The sequence below is a fragment of the Gopherus flavomarginatus genome, assembly GCF_025201925.1.
Source record: "Gopherus flavomarginatus isolate rGopFla2 chromosome 13 unlocalized genomic scaffold, rGopFla2.mat.asm SUPER_13_unloc_2, whole genome shotgun sequence".
NCBI classification, from domain to species: Eukaryota; Metazoa; Chordata; order Testudines; family Testudinidae; genus Gopherus; species Gopherus flavomarginatus.
The window spans coordinates 4086967-4096783 of record NW_026114610.1 but is presented as its reverse complement, the minus strand read 5'-3'; the positions used below and the strand labels follow the sequence as shown (position 1 = coordinate 4096783).

The 9817-nt window shown below is 54.1% G+C and overlaps 3 non-coding genes across 3 annotated transcripts; 1 reads left to right on the top strand and 2 right to left on the bottom strand.

The window, feature by feature from the left end:
- Positions 1–963: 963 nt before the first annotated feature.
- On the bottom strand, positions 964–1037 carry TRNAT-UGU (transfer RNA threonine (anticodon UGU)). The gene has a single exon. It is a non-coding gene; the product is annotated as a tRNA-Thr (tRNA).
- Positions 1038–3081: 2044 nt separating this feature from the next.
- Positions 3082–3154, bottom strand: TRNAK-UUU (transfer RNA lysine (anticodon UUU)). The gene has a single exon. It is a non-coding gene; the product is annotated as a tRNA-Lys (tRNA).
- Positions 3155–5722: 2568 nt separating this feature from the next.
- On the top strand, positions 5723–5794 carry TRNAQ-CUG (transfer RNA glutamine (anticodon CUG)). The gene has a single exon. It is a non-coding gene; the product is annotated as a tRNA-Gln (tRNA).
- The last annotated feature ends 4023 nt before the right edge of the window (positions 5795–9817 follow it).

The window sequence follows — 9817 nt, the reverse complement described above, 5'->3', positions numbered from 1 at the left end:
CAGCTTATTTGTGGTTAGGTCTTTTCCTCGTGGTTTATGTTTATGTGTTGGGGCTGCTCACATGACTTCTGCTAACCCTAGGCTTACATTGCAATGTAGACATATCCTAAGAGGGCATCTATACTGTGATAAAATCCCGCTTACCTGGATGATCTCATTTGGGCTCCTGGGGCTCAGACTGGAGCCCAGGCTTGGAAACCCTCACTCCTTGTGGGGTCTCGGAGGCTGGGCTGAAGCTCAAGTGTCTACACTGTAATTTTATAACCCTGCAGCACAAGCCCCACAAGCCTGAATCAACTGACTCAGGGTTTGAGAATAGTGACTTGGGTGTGTTAATGGCAGTGTAGACATAATGCTCGGCTATGTCCACACTGCAATGAAACACCTAAATCTGTCCTGTGCCAGCTCAGGCTCCTGAGGGTTTTGGCCGTGGGGTGGTAAATTTGCACTGTAGACATCTCAGCTCAAGCTCAATATCGGGCTCTGGGAGCCCTCAAGGTTGGGAGGGAGTTTAGCAAGCAAAAAAGGTAAAATGCCAGTGGAGTAATACGCTGGACTCAGTGGCATTTCTCCATTGTCTATCTGCTTTGGGGCAGGGACAATAACACGTCCTGCTGCATTCGTTATTTCAAAGGGTGGTTTAGGATTTTCATTCTCACGATGCATGAAGCAGGGCTCAACCCTTGGTGCAAACTAAATGAGCTGCTCACAGATTCTGACAGCCACAATGAGCAATTGGTGTGAGAGCCCAGACCTGCCCCTGTCCCAGAGGGAGGGGCTCATCTGTGACAGGCTGGACCACTGACCTATCAGCTCTTAACTCCCAAACTTCCAGTAATTCTGTTATCAGTGCCTGTGAGTATAATTTAAACTGCCATACTGGGCTGGACCAAAGGCCCATCAAGCTCTGTGTTTTGGGCATTGGCAGTAGCAAATACCAGGTGCCCCAAGAGTTAATCAACAAGGCACCACTGGGAGTTGAACCCAGGATCTCCTGCTTACAAAACAAGGGCTTTAACCAGCTAAGCCATGGTGCCCACCTGTAGTTGAAGCACAGTTTCTGCCCACACCTGTCTCCCTGCCATCCCCACTGGGGCCTGACAAGCTTTGCTTGTGTTTGGATTCTCCAAAGCAGAGAAGCAGATGAGCTTTTCCTTGCAAGCTCTGTGTGTGTGTGTGTGATTCTTTGGCCAGGTCTGCACTACAAAGTTATTTCAGCATCATTGTATTGCTCAGGTGTGTGAAAAACACACAACACTCCCTTGGTCAGCAGCTTTTGGCTGGTGCACACACTGCAATGCCATGTCTGTCAACAAAACTGCCCTGTTTTGGTGACAAAATAAAACCACCTCGACGAGAGGCCTAGAGCTTTTTGCAGCAAACTTAAAGTGACAAATTGTCAGTGTAAATGCTGCTGTTCATTATATCACCACAACTGGCCTCCACCAGTATCCCATAATGCCCACTGTGAACTCACCTGCCCTGCATTCCTGCTACAGAGGCTGGGCCCCTCCCCTTTCATAGTTCCAGAAAGTTCTGACAGCTGAGCCGCTATCTGCACTGGGATTAGGTTGATATACTGCATTGCCAGCCTAAGTAATGTAATTACACCAACCTAATTTTGTAGTGTAGATCTGTCCAAAGAATCACACACACACCTTGGGAGCAAAACTTCACCTGCTCTTCTGCTTTACAGAAGCCAAACATGAGCAACATTTGTCAGGGCCCAGTAGGGATTGCCAGACAGTCAGGTGTGGGCAGACACGGTGCTTTAAGTAACAGCAGGTACCATGGCTTAGGTGGTTAAAGTACCTGTTTTGTAAACAGGAAATCCTGGATTCAACTCCCAGTGGTGCCTTGGGGAGTGGCTTTTGGGGCACCTGGCATTGGCTACTGATAGAAGACAAGATTCAGATGGACCTATGGTTTAAATTACACGCACAGGCACTGATAATAGAGTTACTAAAAGTTTGGGTGTTAAGAGCTGATAGGTCAGTGGTCCACTCCCCTCAATGCAGTTTTACTATTTCCACTTGCTAAACTCCCTCCAAACTTCTATAAAATTACAGGGAAGACATATGGGCTTGAGCCCAACCTCTGAGGCCCCACAAGGGGTGAGGGTTTTTGAACCCAGGCTTCAGTGTGAACACAAATATCTGCACCACAGTTTTTAGCCCCTCAGCTTTACGTCTATGAGCCCAAGTCAGATGAGCCAGGCCAGCCCTGCTGCCATCTTTATCCCAGGAGAGATGGACTCTAAGGGTACGTCTCCATTGCCATGGAAGCCCAGGTGTGGCACGCTGTGCTCAAAGCAGCACCCTGGAAGCCCCATATTCACCACTCTCATATAATGATCATATGGTTTGTACAAGTCTGCCTTGTGAGGATGGACACTGCTTGATTCACATCCTAGCAAAGGAGCTTCCTAACAAGCTGGAAGAAACGATGAAAGAAGGGTAGAGACACCATGACTTGGCCTCTCTCCTCCATAACTCAACAGCTGGAAACACACCTGGAGGACAAAGACTGAGCTGAACTGATTCAGAAATCAGAAGAGAATCCTAATAATACATTCAAACCAAATTCCCCAACCAGACTAGTATTGGTTTTTCAGCAGGATTCCTGGGCCCAGCCTTGTTGCGGTTACGAGGACTCTGCCACACATGAGAGTAGAAAGAGCGTCCTTGGGGTCAGGCAGGCCTCTGGTAAGGGGGTGGGGACTCAGATCCTTTCTCTGGCCAATTGCACCAGGGTCATGCATAAACCAGGGAAGTTCCCCACAATAGCCAGACCAGAACCCCCTGTACACTTGCCCTCTGTACTCATTGCTTCTCTGTCTCTCTTTCCCTCAGCTCTGCTGCTCTCCCTCTGAGCTTTCTCAGCACCTGGCCCCACAGTGCTTCCTGCCAGCCAGAGACTGCATGTCCTAGGCCTGTTCCTGTGGATGTGGCCTCTCTCCTGATTCCTGAGGAAAGGAACCTTTCCAGGAAATGGCCATGGCTTCTGGGAATCAGCATGTGGCTGGTGGACAGCACCAGGAATCATTTGGTTCCTGACACACAAGGCAACTAAAAAGCTGAGCACCCAGACAAGGACTTGAACCCTGGCCCTTCAGAGTAAAAGCCTGATGTTTTACCAACTGAGCTACCTGGGCTTGTTTAGGCCATTTTCACCATTCACCACAAGAGCAAGCAAGTAGGCAAAAGAGAGGCAAAAAAAGTCCTAGGAACCCTTCATGTGGCCTAATGGATAAGGTATCTGAGTGTGAATCAAAAGATTGAGGGTTTGAGTCCCTTGGTGGTGGTTTTTCTGCAGTTTTACCTTTGTGCTGAAAGTCCTGCTCCGTGCAGGGTTGGAACCCCTTCTTGGCTGCTCAGGCCAATGCTCTGGCTTCAGCTAGAGCCCCGGGAAGGAGTTGGGAGTTGGGTGTCACAAAGGCAGGGGCATGAGCCCCAAGTGCTTCCAGTCTAGCCTTTGCCATTCCTGGCTTGCCAAAGAAAGTGGGCGACTGCCCGGGCCGGCGTGTGCGCCTGTCCCTGTGCTGGAGGGTATTTGCTACATAGCATTTTCGGAGCCTGGGTGTTTCTCTGCTTCTCGCCAGCTCAGGAAAAGCCTCTTGGGATAAAATCTCCTGCCCCACTGCAAAAGTGAGCACCGTGAGTGGGACCAGTCAGAGGCCCCAATATAGGAGCTGGCCCTGCTTTCCTACCATCTTGTGATGTTGGCCACAGAACATCAGCAGCTGCCCCGCATGCTGGTGACCTTCCGTAGGTGTTTGGCATGGCAGGGAGCAGCCTGGCTGGGTGTTTTTGTGCCTGTCTGAAGGCCACACATAGGCATGGTCCTGCCCTCCTCTAGGCCTGACCTCAGTTGCTCTGTGGCTTTTAAGACTTCCCTTGGAGCTGTCAGCACCAGCTGCCTCTGCTCTAGGTGCCCAGAGGAGGAGAGGTGTGTGGGGTCACTTTTACAGATGCCCCTTCCCTGGTACTGCCCTTGTTCAGCTGCACAGAGGAGCTTCCATCCCCAGTCCCTGCCCAGCAGCCCTCTGGCACCATTCCTGAGGGCTGCCCTGCCTCACTTTCTTCCTACCATATTGGGAAAGACAGTTCTCATTATTAAAGGTGAGGTGGGCCAACTAGGGGCAGAAGCTCATTCTGTGTTTTCCTACTGCAGAGCCCAAGCTCAGGAACTCACCTTGGGTGCAGACATTGCTGTGCTCCCGGAAAACAAGCCACCCCTGCACACACAGGGCCTGTCAAAGCCTGGGAGTGAACCAAGGACCTTCAGATTTTCAGTCTAGTGCTTGCCCGACTGAGCTACTTTAACAGCTCCATGATAGCACTTTGGCCTGTTGCTTCTCTGTCTGGGATGTTTTTGTCAGCAGTTGCACACAGAAAGGACAGGAAAACGAACGGCTGCTTCACACCCCCACCGGAGGAACCCAGCGCCCTTAGCTGTGGTGAGTAAGAAGTGTCTGTTGGCTGGCAGGGCCTGTCCCCCAGGAACTGGAACAGCAGCTGACACCTCCCCCTCGGCTCCAGGCTGTGGGAAATGCTCATTGCCTGGCTGCATGGGTGGATGCTGCTCCGTGCTCTGGAGAGCGTCTGTATTGGTCTGTCAACCCCTCGTCTTCACTGAGCCAGTCTGGTAAGGTCCCAAGTGCCCCCTCCGGCCTGGCAGCTGAGAGTCTGTGCAGACATCAGCCCCCTGCCAGACCCACAGGCAGCAGCAGCGCCAGCTCCTCCAGCACCACAGGGGCACTCAATGAACTTCCTGTGGGGAAATGGCTCCTTTTTGTCCAGCTGCTAGAGTGAGAGCCAGGAGAGAGCAGTGTCTGGCTCACCATGCAGGAGAGAAGAGACCTGATGAGTGTGGATCTCCCTCAGTCTCCCCTGGAATGCTGGTCAGTTTTATTGTCACTGTGATAGTCAGCGTTTCCCTTCAGGGCCGGCCCTAGAGGGGTCTGGGGTCCGGGACAAATCCCTCCTTTTGTCCCCAGGCCCTGCCCTACCCCCCCCACCCCTGTCCCATCTCTTCCCATCCTGCACCTTTCTGCCCCATTCCTCTCCCACCCCCACCTCTTCCCGTCCCTGCTCCTTCCCCTCCCCACCCAGCGGCTCCTGCACCCCACTGAACAGCTGATCACTGGCAAGTGGAAGGTGCTGAAGGGGAAGAGGAGGAGCTTGTCAGCAAGGCCTATAGTGGGCGGGCGGGGGAGCTGGCTGCCAGTGGGTGCTGAGCACCTATTTTTTCTTTGTTGATTCTGCAGCCCCATAGCTCCCATGGAGTCGCTGACTTGGCTTCTTTCGCATTCTAGAGAGAGGAGCAGAACCAGGGCTATGGCTGATATATGGGGCACCAGGTGAGTGGCAGAGGCTTCAGGTGCTGAGAGTTTGCCTGACACCTCAGGGACACAGTGTGAGATGGTGTCCCAGGGATCTCTATGAAAGGAGCAGAACAGGATTTACTTGGGGTGGGGAGAGAACTGAGAGTGTCTGAGTGGGTTGCAGAGAGGTATTGCCCAGGTGAGATACTGGCTAAAACACAGGCCTTGTTGTGAGCAAGATTGGAACCTGCACAGGGGAACCCTATTGGAGTTGGTGCTGGGAACTAGCCAACCAACCCCCCCGCATACGCACTAAGTTTTAGTAAAGGGCCAAGAGCCCCCTTACACAAGCAGCCCCATGAGGGTCACCGATGTGCAGAGAAGGCAGCCTAAGCTGGTCCCATGGTGTAATGGGCAGCACTCAGGACTCTGAATCCTGTAATCTGAGTTCAAATCTCAGTGAGACCTTATGGTAAAGCCCCACTGCTCAACTTCCCTGCTTCTAGGTGTGTAAGAATGAATCTTTCCCCTCCTGTTGGGGTGACTCACACCTCCAAGAGCCACATCTTTGGCTAGGGTGTCCACAATGGATTAGGGCTCTAGAACTTGCTATGCTGATGGTCAGGGCGGGCTTTAGGAAGTGTAGGGCCCAATTCAAACACTTTCTGCAGGGCCCTGGCAGGGATAACTTAAAAAGAAAAAAGTGTAAAAAAAAAGCCTTCCATGTACTATTTACTTTCCATAACTATATAAATAATAAAATTGTTTATTATGTACATTGCATCATATATGCTGTTGATTGGTTATTAACGACTGCTGTTTCACATGTGTGGGTCCCCGCCACTCCCTGGGGGTGTGCACGTGTGGGTCCCCGCTGCTTCCTGCCCCCCTCATTGAAGCAGGTGTGCAGGTTAATGGCCTGGGAACTGCAGAGTGGCAGTGGACATGGGGCTGGTTAAAAGCAGAGCAGGGGCTGACTGGAGGTAGGGTCTGGCTGCAGGCAGGGCAAGGGGTGCAGGGCTGGCTGGAGACAGGGAAGTGTGGGGCAGGCTGGCTTCAGGTAGGGCCGCAGGGTGGTGCAGCAGGGGTTGGCAGGGCTGGAAACAGGAGTATGGGACTGGCTGGCGTCAGGTAGGGGGGTGCAGCAGGGGTTGGCTGGAGACAGGGCAGGGCGGACAGTGCAAGGCTGGTGCGGGCAGGGGTGTGTGGCAAGGGTTGGCTGGAGAGAAGGCAGGGGGTTTGGTGGGGCTGGCTGTGGGCAGGGGGTGCAGAGCTGGCTGCAGGCAGCGGGGGGTGGGGCTGGTGCGGGCAGGGCAGGGGGTGCAGCAGAGGCAGCAGGAGCCCTGGCCCTTTAAATAGCCGCCAAGCCCCCTGCTATCCCAGGGCTCTGGGGGCTATTTAAAGGGCCTGGGGCTCTCCTGCTTCTACCCCGCCCCAGACCTTTTAAATAGCTGTGGGAGCCCTGGTGAATGCATGGGGGCGGCGGAGCTCCGGCGGCTATTTAAAGGATGGGGTGGCAGAGGCACCTGGAGCCCTGGCCCTTCAAATAGCTCCCAGAGCCCCCTGCTACCCCAGGGCTCTGGGGGCTATTTAAAGGGCCCGGAGCTCCAGCCGGGGGCAGGGGGCTTGCAGCGCTCGGGCCGGACCTCCAACCGGGGGCACGGGGCTTGTCTCGCTCTGACCGGAGGTCCAGATGGGGCCACGGGGCTTGAGGTGCTCGGGCCAGAGCTCCAGCCGGGGCCGCAGAGCTTTCGGTGCTCCGGCCAGAGCTCCAGCTGAGAGAGCAGGGCTGTGGGGCAGCCACGCTCCCGCCGGCACTTTGGTCAGGGGAACGGGGCCATGGAAACCCCGGAGCAGACCGCAGCCGGGGTAAGTAAAAAAAAATTTAAAAGGCGCCTAAAGCGTGGGGCCCTCTTAGGCGCGGGGCCCGATTCCCAGGAATCAGGCAAATCGGCCTAAAGCCGGCCCTGCTGATGGTTAGGATTCTTGCTGCTTCACCTGCTGTCCACAGGCTTGGCTCTTGTGCTTCCTACCACACGTTTCCTCTGGCCCACATGGCGCTTGAAGAAAGGAGTGCCAGGGCTGGGATTAATAGTCAGGGCTTGGCAGGAGGGAGGAAGAGTCCCAGGCTGGAGCCCCACACACCTTCCCTCCTCTGGGCACCTAGAGCAGAGGCAGCCCAGCTCTGTCTGCTGGATACCTCAGCAGAGTAGGTGAGTTCATGTAAATACAGTCTGGTCCCAAAGCCTCCTCCCAACCCTGGTCATCAGTAGCTGCCAGGGGAGAGCTCATTCACACCTCACTTACAAATCATCATTTGAAATTCTAAGGTTGGCCAACACTGCTGAAGCCAATGCACCCACATTGTCAGCAAACACAACAGCTGGGTGAGGAAACCCGGCTTTGTCCAGACTTTCCAAACCTATTTTACTTTCTCAGGTACAAGTACTTTTCATACGTTGTATCTGCTTTTAAAGTGTGTGTTAACATTTCAATTTCCATTCAAATTTGCAACCAATGACAACATTGGCAGCGCTGCATGTAACTACCTGACCACTGAGGGAGGGGGTGTTGGGGAAATTCGGGGAAGGGGGTGCACAGCCCCCTGACTAGGGGGCGTATAGTGAATGCCCAGTTTCACTGAATTGAGTCTCCTACTGCAGCACCTCAGTAGGTTACATCAGAGAGGAGCTGCAGTGTCTAGGCAGTGGGATGCCTGTGCCTTTAAGAGTCCAGCCCTGGGAAGCCCATGCTGAGAGGTGCTGCCTGTGGGAGGGGAAATAAAAAAGCCCTCTGCTCCCCTCACCCATGTTTGCAAACACTGGAGTCTCAGCCCACCGGGATAACTGTTACCCCTCTGCCCCTGCCTGTGACAGGGTTTAACCCTCTGGCAGCGCCTCCCTCTGGGCTTAACTCCGGCTCCTTCCCCCCTCCCTGACTTTGCCTTCAGTCCCTCTCCTAACTCTGCCTCCAGCTGCTTGACCCCCCCGACCAGTCAATTTTCACCCCCTGCTCAGACCCTGGCCACCCCCTCCTCTGATTTGCCCCCCTTTGCCCCTTTTTAATCCCTGTAAAAATTAGGGGTGCTGAGTCCCATTCTCTGGAGGGAGGGCTGGGGGCCTGACCCCTGCCTGCCCAGTGCTCAATGTGCCCCATGATCTTGTGGATGTTTGCCGAGTGCTGCAGGGTCACCCGAAGGGGGAGAGAGACACAGTTAGGAGGTGATGCAGCCAAGGGTGCCTCACCCAACACTGAGATGCAGCCACCTCTGGGGTGAGTTACACAAGTCAGCAAATGAATTTGGAACAAGAGACACACTGAAAGGACCGAGGCAGCTGCAGGAGGTGGAGAAAACCAGAAAAAGCAGTATCCCTGGATCCCAGCCCTGCCCCTCCCCTACTCTACCCCCTAATCTCCACTCCCCTCCCACATTTGAGGGGAGAACCCAGGAGTCCTGGTCCCCAGCCTTGCCCGCTCCCATATTTTGATATGGCTCCATCCAACAGCTGCCCCCACAATTGCAGAGCATTGCCATGGGGCACACCGGGGCCTGCCTGTTTGCACAGGATGAGCAATACCAGTGCCTCAGGATGGGGAGAGACCATGCTAAGGAAGAAGCAGGCAGCAGACAGCTCCCATGACACAGAAGGAAATGCTAGGGGGTGCTATGCTGCAATGAGTGAAGGGGGTTGGCAGGGAATGGGAGGATCTTCCCTCACACCAGGTGTGTCTGTCTCCCTCCCAATTCCTCCCCAGCCCTGCCTCAGCCCAGGCTAATCCCAGCCCAGCTACCAGGGTTAAATTTGGCCTGGATTCCCCAGCTGCTGGGGGTGGGGCATGGGGCTGGGAAGAATGAGCCTCTACTCCCCCTTCCCCAGACACAGTTGCATGGGCACAGACCAAAGGAGCCTGCAGCACTGCTGCCTAGAGGAAACTGAGGCACCAGCCACTGACAGACACATCATGGCTCTCCTCATCCTGATCCTCTTTTCCATATACAACCTGGCCAGGGGAGGGTGGGGGTAAACTTAGGGAAGTTGCATAGTTAACCTGTGGAACTCCTTGGAAGAGCATGTTGTGAAGGCCAAGACTATAACAGGGTTCAAAAAAGAACTAGATAAGTTTATGGTGGATAGATCCATCAAGGGCTATTAGCCAGGGTGGGCAGGGATGGTGCATGTAGCCTCTGTTTGCCAGAAGCTGGGAATGTGCAACAGGGGATGGATCACTTGATGAGTCCCTGCTCTGTTCATTCCCTCTGGGGCACCTGGCACTGGCCACTGTCAGAAGACAGGAGGATACTGGGCTAGATGGACTTTGCGTCTGAACCAGTCTGGCCGTTCTTATGTCTCCCTTGGAGCAGCAGTGACACCTTGTGGTCATTCAGGGTAATGCACAGAAGGTGTTTCCTTGATACAGCGGTGACACCCACTGGTCAGGTGGCATAATGCACAGCGTGTGTCTGCACTCTACGAGCAGTGACACGCACGG